The 13920-nt window shown below is 46.6% G+C and overlaps 2 pseudogenes; both read right to left on the reverse strand.

The window, feature by feature from the left end:
- Positions 1–2996: 2996 nt before the first annotated feature.
- LOC132376129 (podoplanin-like) lies at positions 2997–3429 on the reverse strand (annotated as a pseudogene).
- Positions 3430–5278: 1849 nt separating this feature from the next.
- LOC132376130 (epithelial splicing regulatory protein 1-like) lies at positions 5279–6652 on the reverse strand (annotated as a pseudogene).
- Positions 6653–13920: the final 7268 nt, after the last annotated feature.

A 13920-nucleotide genomic window follows, 5' to 3' on the forward strand; every position in this document is an offset into this window, starting at 1 on the left:
AAAAAGACTACCCTCAGAATGGGAAAGAATATTTGCAAATGAAGCAACTGAGAAAGGATTAATCTCCAAAGTGTACAAGAAGCTCACACAGCTCAATATGAAAACAAACAAACAAAAAAAAACAACCCAATCCAAAAATGGGCAGAAGACCTAAATAGACATTTCTCCAAAGAAGATACATAGATTGCCAAAAAACACATGATAGGATGCTCAATGTCACTAATCATTAGAGAAATGCAAATTAAAACTACAATGAGGTATCACCTTACACCGGTCAGAATGTCCATCATCAAAAAAATCAACAAACAATAAATGCTGGAGAGGGTGTGGAGAAAAGGGAACCCTCTTACACTGTTGGTGAGGATGTAAATTGATACAGCCACTATGGAGAACAGTATGGACGTTCCTTACAAAATTAAAAATGGGACTACCATAGACCCAGCAGTCCCACTACTGGGCGTATACACTGAGAAAACCATAGTTCAAAAAGAGTCTTGTACCACAATATCCATTGCAGCACTATTTACAATAGCCAGGACATGGAAGCAACCTAAGTGTCCATCGACAGATGAATGGATAAAGAAGATGTGGCACATGTATACAATGGCATATTACTCAGCTATAAAAAGAAATGAAATTGAGTTATTTGTAGTGAGGTGTATGGAACTAGAGTCTGTCATACAGAGTGAAGTAAGTCAGAAAGAGAAGAACAAATATTGTATGCTGACACATATATATGGAATCTAAAAAAAAAAAAAAAAAAAGCATTCTGAAGAACCTAGGGACAATACAGGAATAAAGACACAGATATAGAGGGACTTGAGGACATGAGGAGGGGGAAGAGTAAGCTGAGACGAGGTGAGAGAGTGGCATGGACATATAGACACTAGCAAATGTAAAATAGATAGCTAGTAGGAAGCAGCCGCATAGCACAGGGAGATCAGCTCAGTGCTCTGTGACCACCTAGAGGGTTGGGATAGGGAGGGTGGGAGCCAGACACAAGAGGGAGGAGATATGGGGATATATGTATATGCATAGCTGATTCACTTTATTTTACAGCAGAAACTAACACACCATTTTAAAGCAATTATACTCCAATAAAAATGTTAAAAAAAGAAAATGTCTAAGTAAGTGAAGTTTATTAAATGTATAAAATGATAATTTTCTCTCTGAATTTGTATTTTATTTTTCTTAAGAAGGAAAATGAAACTTTTCAGAATAGTTGCTTTTTTATTACATAAGTAATTAATGTTAGTTGTAGAGTAATTAGAGATTGCAAGAAATGTAAAGAAGAGAACAAAAGTTGCCCATATTTTTACCACCCCCCCCAAAAAAAAAAAAAAGAAAGGAATATATAATATGGACTTTTTTTATATAGGCCACCACCTGATTTATTTTACAACATGTCCACACTGGATTGAGCACCAATGCAGATGTTACAAAGAAACCCACAGTCCTGCCCCAGCAGGGAACAGGTCCAGTGTACGACTTGGGGTGGTCTTGGGGTGGGTGAGGGAGAAAAGAAAGGATAGGAAAGAAGAACAGACATTATTCCTCACTCCTGTTCCAGAATCTGAGTGATGAAATGCAAGGATTTTAAGCTGTTCTTAATCCCCTTCTCTCAGTCAGCTGATGTTCAAATTTGGAATCTGGGCTGGTGCATCAGCTGGAATTGGGCAAAACAAGGGCACAGTGTTTAAAATAGCATCCACAGTATTACTGCCCAAAGTAGGCGAAATGAGCTGATGCTTTTCAACTGATGCTTTTTACTTTTTCTTGTTTTTTGAATTCTTACAAGTTTAGAGGATATCAGAATTGTATAACCACAATCACAACAGAGCATCTGCTCAGTGTAAAAAATTATTGATTAGGAAAAATAATTCAATAAATATACAGAGGGAAATGAACTAAGTGAGATGATACCAATACAGAAAGGCAGTTTGGGCTCCTTTATTTTGATATTTTTTCAGTTATGACCCCACAAAACTATGTAGTATATTATGAAGACAGATACTATTTTTTATGTTAAAATCCAGTCTTTAAATCTAGCTGCTTCTTTAAAATTAGCATTTTACAAAGTTATTTTTGCTCCCATATTTTTCCTCTGAAACAGAAGGTAAATGTTAGAAAACTGTAAGGCGCTATTTCCCATTCCAGAGGCACAAACAGGGTTTCTTTATGTTTGGAGACAACCGTGGTTCTTGGTTTCTGGTACACTTGAGCCTCTGGCACCTTTCGGTCTCCAGCAGCTTCCTGGGACTACAGGGCTGAGATCCCCATATTCCAGAGCAAAGGAGCCAATCTGAAGGACTTGTGTCTTGGAAAGAGAGAATGCCATCTCCTTAGCTCTGGGTCCCCGTTATCTGAGGGAAGCAGAGGAGACAGGTAGGAGAAAAGCTTTGTGTCATCAAGTCACTGCTGGAGAAGGCAGTAAAGCAAGCCTGCCCGGTGGCCTAGTTGTGAGAAACAAAATGTCTTCTCAAAAGTATAGGCTTCCTGTTTATGATCTAAAATAGATGCCTTTGAAATGATTTATCTGGACTTGTGGAAGGCAGTTGCTCATTACATATTATCTAACTTTAGATTTTCTACTTGATCATTCACACTAAATCAGGCTTTAAAAATAGACCAAACTAGACCGGAATATGTACATTTTAACAGATCCAAAACTGCAGAAGGCTTATATCACTTACTGACACAGCACCAGACCCAAGGACTCCATTGGTATAAATATTTCCAAATTCCTTTGCATTTTAATAACACCAGAGAATGGTTGGTACAAAGACACAATTACATATTCTAACATGGATTGAATTAAATTGTTTGTCTTAGTTATAAACCAATTTACATAGTTTTGCTCCACTTTCTATGCATTTTTCCCTTTAAATCACCTTTTACAAAGTTTATATCTTTAAAAAAATTTCAAAAGACAAATGCTTAAAGGAGCAAGTCTTCTGAGTTATCTTTCCTTCGATTGCTGTTGGCAAGCGGACGGATCATCGTGGATTTTGAGTGGGTGGCCAAGCATTTCCACGGGTCACCTTCCCCCACATGTCTGGGGACAGGGGAAATTGGAAACTATATCTTTGAATGATGTTGGAAGAAGGGCACAGTTCTTCAGCTCTTGAGGGTGAGTACCTTCCAGACACGTTCTGCACGACCACAGTGATGATCCCACCAACGAATCCAGTGGCTTGAAAGACCCCAACAACAGCTCTAACCCAGGTCACTCACCAAGGCATCATTCTCAACTATCTTCTGTGTCTCTCCACCCACTTTCTCCATGGACTGACTAGTTGCACATTCGAGGCTGTGCTCTGGCTTCTCTGGGGCATGGGCTGTGCTTTCTGGAGTTGGCAGATACTCTGTGCGAATGTCTGTTACACTCTGCACTTGTTGGCAACAGAGCTGTCGAGCCAGCAGACTCATAGGGCTCTTGGCTGGCACCTGGGGCGGACATGCCACCTTCCACACCTGGGATCATTATGTCTTCCGGCCAGACTCTGCTGGCTCCTTCTGCCAGACCCAGGGAGATATGATTCCCAAAAAGAAAGAGCTGGACTGGCATCTTCCACATCATCTGACTTGACTTGTTCTCTTTGGGGAGGGCAGCTAGCTTCAGTGCAGGGGAAACATTTAAAGCTCTGCAGCCACAGGTCCTGGTGGAGTGAGAGTCAGGGCTGGAATACAGGGAGCAAAACTCAGTGCCAGAGGGATCACCAAGCTCCCTTCAACCCCAGGAGGCAGAGGAGCAAACTTTGCATCTGGAAACTTTCCCAGAAAGTCAGTACTTACCTCTCCCAAAGAGGGTGGGAAGAGGTGTGCTGTAAGCTCACCAGGCCTGCCTTCTGGCTCTCTTTGGCCAGTGTGAAATGGATGACCTTTTTAAAGTTACAGGGCTACAGCTGCAGGTCAGGGGAGCTGATAGGAAGGCCCTGAGCCCTGACAAAATTTGCTTTTATGCTGTTTCCCAGAAGGAGAAAGGGCATGCATTCAATAAGTGGCTTACTTTTTGAGTTTTAAATTTTATTTGTTATTCTATATTTTAAGAGTAAGGCATACACTTAGGTTTTTCTTGTTATGAGAAGTAAACAGTTCTTTATGTGGCCAGTATTCTTAGAACCAAGTATGGATTTTTTCTTGTAAATATTGAGCTTTATGGCTTTAAAAAAAAAAAGTGGCCATCCTCATCTGGGTGGGCTAGACGTGGCTCCCACTAGTAAATGTCCCCCTTGTCCAGGGGACCTGAGCAGGGGGCTCTAGAGGCTGCCTGGAGAACTGGCAGGGAGCTGCCGTGACCCAGTGGCTTTGGCAGTTTGGGAAAAGAGACTGCACTTAAGAGCCTCTCTCCTGACTGGATGTAGCGCTGAGATGCTGGAGCCCAACAATGGCCAAGGCATGGATGCCCACATGCCGCTTCCAGCTTGAAGATGGAGGAGGCCACACGAAAGAACAAGAGCGGTCTCTGGGAACTGATAGTGACCGTCAGCCCACAGCAAGAAGACGGGGCCTCAGTCCTGCCACCATACAGAATGAATTCTGCCAACAACCTGAATAAGCCTGGAAGTGGATTCTTCTCCAGAACCTCCGTGTAAGAGCCCAGCCTGGCCAACATTTCATTTTGACCTCATGCATAGTCAAGCCCACCCAGCTTCTGACCTACAGAACTGTGAACTAATAAATGGATGTTCTTTAAGCCACCAAGTTAGTAGCAATTTGTTAGGCAGCAATTGAAAACTAATACAGACGGCCTCTTAGCATCAGAGCTGTGGCTTCATCTAAAAACTTTAACAGCCTAGGATTTTGGTTTAACCAGATAAACTATATGGTAGGGGAGGGAGTGAAGATGAGGTGTAAGATGACAAAAACAGACTAGTTACCCTGGTGTGAAATAATAAGAAATATAAGTATTGGTCTCTTGAAACGGTTCCTGATGCAGAGCTCCTAAACCCATTGTAAAGAGGGGAGATAGGAGAATCTTTTGTTCTAACTTTTAGTCCTTGATCCCAGTGGCTGACACAGAGCTCCTGAGACCTTTGAAATTTTCTGAGTGATAGAAATATCTGACACCAAACCGCTAAATCATTTGAAATTTCCAGGAGTGTCTTTTGTTCTAATGAGGTGACTCTTTCTGGGTTCCTGAATGGGGGATGGTCACCAGAAAGACCAAGCCACAATTAGAAGCTTGGGGTTTTAAGCCCCACCTCTCATTCTCCAGAGAGAGGAGAGGGGTTGTAATGGAGATAGTAATCAGTCATGCCTCTGTGATGAAGCCTCATTAAAATCCCAATAGTACAGGGTTCAGAGAACTTCGGGGTTGGTGAACACCTCCACGTTCCAGGAGCACAGCAGCCCAACCCACCTGCTGACCGTCGGCTGCTGTGCTCCTGAGAAGCTCAATGTATCCTTTACCCAACAAGTCCTTATGCTTCCTCAAGGCATTCTGGGTACAGCAAAGAAGACACAGCCATTCCCTGCTGGCCTGCCATCTGGTGGGTAACAAAGAGGATGCCTTCTCCCCAGACATGGGGCGATGCTGTCCAAAGAAGGTCATTTCCTCAGCTGTGGCCGTGAAAGGGAGTCCCTGAATGCAGGCAATGACCTTTTCCCTGCAAGAGAAATCGGACTACCTCTTTGGATGCACCACCAGCAATTTTAAGAAAATCTTCACTTGTTTGCTTTGTAAGCCTCAGTGTACTGGGTCCCCATGTGATGTTTGTGCCTGTGTAATGCTAGGTCTCTGTGTTACTCACAAACCTAACCAGAGCTTCTCTACTCGCTTGACAAAGTGCTTCACCTCTCTTGGCAATATTGAGTCCTTTCAAGAATCTTGAAATATCTTGAAATGAAGGCTGCCAAGATAAATCCCTAGTCCTGACTGTAGTCTTGTTATCAATAATCTTGCTGTAAGTGCCACTTTCAAATTTGTGATTTACTCTCTCTGGATCTGAAAACCTGTGATTATAAGGCTCTGAAATCATTGCTTAAATTACATTCTCAATATCGTCAACTTGAGAAGCTCCATACTGGGAGGCTGAACTATTCTTCTCAACATTTCAACACTCTGCCATTACCGCAGCTTCCAGTTGATCAATATCGGGTGAACCAAGGCAACACTTCTTGAATTCTTTACAGAAATCAAAAAAGGAATAGAAACATTCAATCAATAATACTTTCTTCTTGGAAACCTCATGATGCAGGATTTGCCTGACATGAAGCTGCCCTTCAGTACAGAGAGAGAAGAAGGTTCCTACCCCAGTGTTCAATTGATTGCCCACTGGTTAAACTACTGGAGGGCCTGGCCCAGGTGGCACAGAGAACAGGTTTTTACATTCCATCTTAGTTCCTTTTACACAATTAATTCTTGGTCAGTTCCAACTGAACTGGTCTATTACCTCGTACAACTGTCCCAAATTCTTGTTGGCCAGATCCACGACTTTCCATAACAGCAGGACCAGCTCTTTCTCATCGGAGCCCAGCCTGGTCCCGGTGGCCCCAGCAGTGATCCCAAAAGCGCCACCGAGTAATCCGGAGATGCTGTCATGACAATAGATGGGGAGAGAAGTGCCATCGAGAGGTGGCGAGATGGGGAGGAAGTGAGAACGGGATCACCTGTGCTAAAAACCTCTTCGGAGAGAAAAAGAAAGAATGCCCACCCCTCTCCACCTTCCACGTAGTCCCTGGAATAAAAAGGGGTAACCAATCCCCCAAGGCCACACCTGACCGGTGTCCACACCCGGGGCAGGAGGCGTGCATGCCGACCTCTGAGGGCCTCCCCAGTTCTCTCTGAGCAGGTGGCCAACCCGCTGGGCCAGCAACCCCTCCAGCTGCTGGAGCCCCGACCTCTGCGGGTGTCCTCAGGCTCCCAGGCCCTGCGGCTACATCTTCGAAGCGGCCTTGGTGACGCTGCTTTCTTCGCAGTGCTGGTCAACGAGCTCCTGGAAGCCAATGAGGCACCTGGATTGGGGGGTCGTTTTGCTGGTGACCCCCGCGGCGGGCCCTCACAGCCTCCCCATCCTCAACAGTCGGCCGCATACGAAGGGCAGCGGGCGGGGTCTCCAGGGAAGACAGGCCTTCTCATCCAACCTGGGTGTCTGTGTTCCTCGCGGCTAGCACGGAGTCAAAACCCTGCGCCTGAGTAATATTCCATTGTATATATGTGCCACATCTTCTTTATCCATTCATCCAATGATTCACTTTGTTATAAAGCAGAAACTAACACACCATTGTAAAGCAATTATACTCCAATAAAGATGTTAAAAAAAAAAAAAAAGACCCAACAGAGCCAAAAATAAATAAATTAAATAAATAAAATTTTAAAAAAACCCAAAAACAAACAAACAAACAAAAACACCCTGCGCCTCCTGGCCTGCCTGAGCATCACGCCCCTGATCTCGAGCGGCTGCCGGCCTAGCCCGAGGAGCGCTGCCAGCTGACGCACCGGGGCTGGTGACACGGCGCGCGCGCCCGCGCCTGGTCTGCCCGCAGCACTTGGGATTCTTGCCGGAGCTTGCGCTAACCCCCAGGACCTGGCGGGGCCCCGGGGAGCCGAGAGCCGAGAAAGCGTGGGCTCCCGGGACAGCTCCAGGAGAGAGGCCGGGCAACAGCGTCGCCGGGCAAGCGCAGGTGCTCCCCGGGGCTAGGCCCCTCGCAGGCTGATAAAGAAGCCCCGTCGGCCCGGGAGGCAAAGCCGGACGCCCCTGGGACGCAGCCCCGGGAGGTGCCCCGGAGGGCCTCCACGGTGGTCAGCGGCAAGAAGGCTGGCGTCCAGGCGGCCCCAGGGCCCGCGGTGGCTCCGCATTCCCCGGCCGAGTCCGCGAGCCCCCAGCTTCCGGGATGGAGACGCTGGTCCCCGCCGGGTTGGGGGGGGGGGGGGACCGCAGTGCCCGGGCCCGGGATGGCGGCCACGCCCAGACTGGAAAGCAGCCGGGCCCGGGCCTGAGCCCTGCGGGGACCACGGCGCCGGCCCGGAGGACGAAGCGCTGAGGCTGCTGTCGGCCGCCTGCAGCCCCGGCCCGCGCGCCCTTGCCCGCCCGCGTCCCGCGGGCACCGTTGCTGAGCCCGGGGCGGGGCGGAGAGACGAGGCGGAGGCCTCTCCAGCGGTGGCCTTGCCCTCGCCGCCCGCCGGCTCGGGTCCTCGCGCTCCACCGCGTGGACGAGGCCGTGTCCCTCTCTGCGAGCGAGGAGGGGCTGAGCTTCCGCTGGAAGCGACACCGGGGACCAGTGCCTGGTGTCGCCCCACGTGTCTGAGCGCCGCGAGGCCATGGCAGCGGCACCGGCTTCCCGGCAGCTCCAAGGACGGCAGCGCCAGGTCCCGGGGGCGGTCCCAGGGCGGGCGGGAGGGAGCTCCGGTGGCTGGGGTGACGCCGTCCAGTCGGTTGGCGGGTCCCCGCACACTTTGTTGGACTCGGACCCTCTGCTCGCCGGTCCCTGCACCGCGGACTCAGATGAGAACTCGGAAGGCTTGGGGGTCCCTCACCGCGACCTGCTGCCAGACCCGAAGTTCCTCCCTCGCTGTTCACCCCGCCGCATCTGCATGGTGGAACCCGAGATGCTGCGCCCCGAGGAGGCCCGGCGGGACATCGTCAGGACCCGGAGTCCCTGGCTCTCCCCAGCGCTGGCATCGCCGCCCTCAAAGCCACCACGGTGACGCTGCCCAAACTCGGCCAACTCTGCGCCCGGAGGAAGCCCAGTGCCAAGGGTGGCCGGGGGCTCCTGTCCTGAAGGTCCTTAGTCCCCAAGACGGCTGCTCTAAGCCTGTCCAGGTCAGCCAGCAGCCCCGACCCCTCCCTGTCCACCTCAGCCCGCCTACCTGCCCCTAGGTCCAGCGCCACTGCTCAGCTAGTCAGCAATGACCTATGCCAGCGCAAGAAAGACGGCAGGCGGCCGGTCCTGGATGCTCTGCTGGCCAGCAAGCGGCAGGGGGGCCGTGACCTCCAGGTGACTCTGGTCTCGCCTGATTCTGTGCCAATGTGCTGTGGTCCAAGAGACACACGACCCACAGAACATCATGGTGCTGGTCAGTAACACATGGTGTCGGTGCAGGGCGAGGCCTTCCCCACCCGCAAGGTGGAGTTCCAACCCCGATGCAGACCCCCACCCCCTCCACCCAGAATCTGCCGCTGTCTTGAGATTCACGTGTCAGAAATAAACCAAATGCTCTAAAAAAATGACAAAAAACCCACAAAAAACAAACAAAAAAAACCCCCACGCAGAGTACCACCCCTCTCCCCAATGTCCCCCAATGTCCATGTATTCTGTGAATGTTACCCTACATGGCAAGAAGGACTTTGAAGGTATAATTAAGGTTATGCGGAAATTATCCTAGATTGTTAAAATGAATTCAATCTAATAAAAACGGAGAACATTTGAGACACCATGGAAAATGTGACATCACAGGGAAAAAGTCTAGAGCCTCCAGAAAGGAGTGCAACCTGCTAACAACTTTATTTTAACTCAATGAGACCCATGTCACATTTCTGACAAATAGAACTGGAAATTTACAAGGTTTAGTTGCTTTAAACCATGAAGTTTGTGGTAATTTATTACAGCAGCACTAGGTATAATTTGGTCATGGTCATTAGGACCTGGAGCAAGACTGAATTTGAAATCTAGTGCAATGGATGTACTTGAGAAACAGTAAACTATACTGTATGTTGGCAAGTAAAGGTGTCTGACTAACATTGCACAGAAAAGGGGAAGGCACACCATGGGCATTTGTTTTTGTTTCTGTTTTTGTTTTGTTGTTCTTTTACAATGCAATATCTAAATAGTTTGGATAAAACCAAGAAAAGTTGGATATGGCGCCTGGCTTTCAGGTTTAGAATACTAAATGAGGACAACAGGCCTCTTCTCAGAATCATTTTGGAATAAGTAGGAACATAGGAAGTGGAAGCTAAGAGATGTGATGGTGAATGTTCTGGAACGTCTAGATCCTGTCGCATGGCAACACATTTCTAGTAGGTGGAGTCACCCTAATAGATTCTTTGGTTTATGGGGTTTTCTTTAATTTGTGCCCCATTCCATTTCTGTAGTTGGTTAGCTAGATAATATATTTTCTGGGCCTCCTGATAGCTGTCCAGTATTTTTTTCAGCAGAAATGACATAAGTTGTATTATATTATTTGGTATTAAGAATACTAACTGGGCATTTCCTCCCTGATCCTAACACAGTCCCCAAATTTTTAGTGATTGCCCTAGCCCCAAATCCAGGAGTGAGCCTTAACTGGCTTTTATCAGTTCCTACATCCAAGAGGTACTATGGTGGTTGGGGAGTGTGGTCCAAATGGGTCCATCAACAAATGAGGCAGCTTTTCCTAAGGCATTTGATTTGCTTTAGGGCTTTGCTACCTAGTGCCATAATACTCTGAAATGGTGAATTTTTTAGAAAAAAAAAAAAAAAAACCATAAAATATCCATCATTCAAAACAAGAAATGGAATGTCTATAACTTTATTTTGGAGTCAGAAAATCCTAGATTCTTATTGCTCAGTATTCTGGGTATTATAACAAACAACAAAAAAAGTGTCTCTGTGTGTGTGTGTGTATGTTTTGTCCTAAATAGTGACAAAAATGGAAAAATTAATGGAAAAATTAAGCTTGAAATAGGTATAGGGAGCAAAGGGGATATTTACCTTTAAACAGGATGGGAGCAGGATGGATTATGTCTTGAAAGGCCAAGATACTTACTGCAGTAAATAGAAAAGAATGCATTGTAAAAAAAAATATATATATATATATATTTTTAAAGACATAAGAAATGAAAGGAAGCAACAAGGACCAGATGCACTAAAATTCCAAAGATAGAAAAGCCCTTTGAAATGAAATGTTTGCCAGTATTTTATGTCCTCTGGGAATGTGCCATATCTTGGCACAAGTTGTGTTTCTACTGGCCCTGACGAACAGACTTTATAGGGGAGTAAAGAAACGGCAGAAATTTTGACTATCTCATGGTGCTGAGATCACAGACTGGAAACTAGAAGTTCTGGTTATGCATTTCTTTGAAACAAATCACACTAAATTTAGGCTTAAACTTAGACTTAAAACAACAATCACTTTATTTTCTCTTATAGTTTCTGTGGGACAAGAATTTTGGAAAGTATCAGCGGGGTGATTATGGCCTAGAGTCTCTCAAGTGGTTGTAGTCAGATGTGACTGGAGCTGGAACAGCAGAGGGATAGAATAGCTGAGTGCTAGATGCATTGCTCACTCTCTCTCCATGTGGTCCCACAGCTTCTCCAAGTAATCTCCATAGAACCGTTTGGGCTTCCTCACGGATTGGTGGCCTCAGGGCAGTTGAACTGTTAATATGGCAGCTGAAGGCTAAAAGAGTGGGAGAATCCAGTGACAAAGGCTGAAGCTGAATCACTTTTCAGGAGCTAGCCTAGGAAGTCACGCTGTGTTGCTTCCATCCTACTTTATTGGTTGAAACAAAATCCTGCCCAATTTCAAGGGGAGGGGACATACATCCCACCCTTCAATGGAAAAAATTGTCAAAGTCCCATTGTATAAAGAACATGTCGCATGGGAGATATTGTGGCATCTTAGGGAAATACAACCTGCTCCCAACCAGACATAAGGTGACTTTTCAATGTGAAGCATTTTCTGTATTCTGAGTCAATGGTGAAGAGTCAGGAACTAGGCCAGAAATGTAGGGTATATTCTCCCATTGTTTTCCAGTGTGTGGGAAAGAAGTCTGGCTGGAAAGAAAGGTTCTGCAACAAAACCAAAAGGGGTCTCCCCACAATCATTCTGCAGATCATTAATCTGCTTGGAGTGAAGTTAAGAATTTAGCCCCAAACTTTAGACGGTAGAAGTCTCAGGGCTAAGGAAAGATAATCTCTAGACTCCATTAAAAGCCTAGAAGGAGCCTATCTTGGTCCATTTGGGGTGTTCTAACAAGATTGGATGGCTTATAAACAACAAAAATATATTTCTCCCAGTTCTGGAGGCCAGAAGTCCAGGATCAAGTGTCAGTGTGGTTGGTTTTGTGAAGGCCTTCTTCCAGGTTGCAGACTGCTAACTTATTGCTGTGTCCTCACACAGTGGCAAGGGCGAGCCAGCTCCCTGGAGTCTCTTTAATAAGGATACTAACCCCACTCATGAAGGGTCCCTCTCGTGACCTAATCACCTTCTAAAGGCCCCACCTCCTAATACCATCACCTTGGACAGTAGGTTTTCCACTTGTGAATGTGGGCGGGGGGAGTCATAGCAGAACCCATGTGTGGATTTGGGGAAACAGCAGTGCTCTGAGTCTAACCTGTAGACACGCCCCTGACCCTGCTCAATGCCCTGTTAGATTGCTCTGATTGGCCCTCACCCCATCTGCCCAACCCAAGGAAGTGTATGCACTTGCTCTGGAAGATCTTCTGGAGCCTCTACAGCCTATTCTGTACACTGTGGTTGTTGTTTCTACATCTGAATCGAGCGCTAAATGTTTTTACTTCCTCTTCCCATTAGTACCAAAAGGAACTCCCCAAATGAGAAAAAGCCACATGTAGAGAAGGGCTGGGGACTTTGGGGTCTCACCCTCTAACAGTCCTCAGAGCTGTGAGTCTCTGTGCCTGACCATGTTGACAACTGGGACCTCTAACAATGGGAAGCCACCTGCCTTGAGGATTCGGGCTCATTCTCTCCCTGGCATGTCAACCAGACATATTTATTTTCAAAAGCAGCCATTAGCTTATTATGAAATTCTTGTATAAACTGAGCACTTGACCCATGGTCGGTGACTGGCGAGCCCGATATGCCTGTTTGGGGGTAGATCAACTCAGACTCAATGATTAACAAAGAACGTAGGGCCCGGAAACCTAGCTAGTCAAACGGAAAAGTTATATTCAAGAGCACAGCTGACTTGCCCCAGTGGCCTCTCAGTATTTTCATGAAAAAGTGGCAACTATCTAATTAGGGAAAATGTCATCCTCACTCCCTTGACTGAAGCAAAGCTGCTGCCTCAACAGGGCCCTTGATTCACAGATGGCTCACGGATGGTTTGGCCAAGGTGGAACCTGACGGTGTCCACGAGGCTGCTGCACTGTTCAATCTCAGCATCAGTTACGCAGATGAAAATGACATGGTCTCTGTTTAGTGGGCCAAACCCAAGGCTGTTCTTGTTTACCTGAACAATACTACCCTTGATTAGCCTTGTTATAATATTTTCAGTGATGCTTGAGCTATTTCCCAAGAGGTTGAGTTCCAGTTTAATCTCCTACTTTAGAAAACTAGAAACTGGTGGGTTAAAGACACCACTCTTGGAAGATGCACATGGTGGAAACAAATCATGGCTAGTAGTCAGTCTCTCAATCATCACAAAGATGCCCACAGTAAGGGCCCTTTAACTGAAGAGACCAAATGGAGTCAAGTTCCTCATCAAGAGACTTAAAATCCAGATTGTCCCCACTACTGCCTATATTCATAATTGTACCAGACACGGCAACAGAACTGCTCTCCTAGACTAGGCACGGAGTAAACAGACCTATGTGTCTGATGCAGAGGCCAGCACTGACTGCCAGATTTGTGGCTCCTGCCAGAAGTTGGTCCATTTGTCTCATGACAACTCGGTGTGGATTGTGGCCCTGCTCACTCCTGGCACACCGATTGCCTGTACCGGAATTTGATCATTCTCATGACTATTTGGTGGGGCCACACCAAAGTGGATACTTTTTCAAGTTATGGTGGTGCTGTTCTAGTGTGATCAGCTGACTTTGGTCACATGATCGTGGCTTTTGAAATTAATCTGTGTCTTGTTTTCAGCTTTCTGACAATCTTATGTGATAAGAAAGCACACTTTTTCACAAAAGCCACTCAACAATGGTCTGGTAATCAATGTTTTCAATAGACTCTCCACACGCCCTAATAGACACAGGCATTTGGTGTCCTTGATTATTGAAGCATCCTCCTCAAAATTTATCCAATAACTTATG

The sequence above is a fragment of the Balaenoptera ricei genome, chromosome 12 (genome assembly GCF_028023285.1).
Source record: "Balaenoptera ricei isolate mBalRic1 chromosome 12, mBalRic1.hap2, whole genome shotgun sequence".
NCBI classification, from domain to species: Eukaryota; Metazoa; Chordata; class Mammalia; order Artiodactyla; family Balaenopteridae; genus Balaenoptera; species Balaenoptera ricei.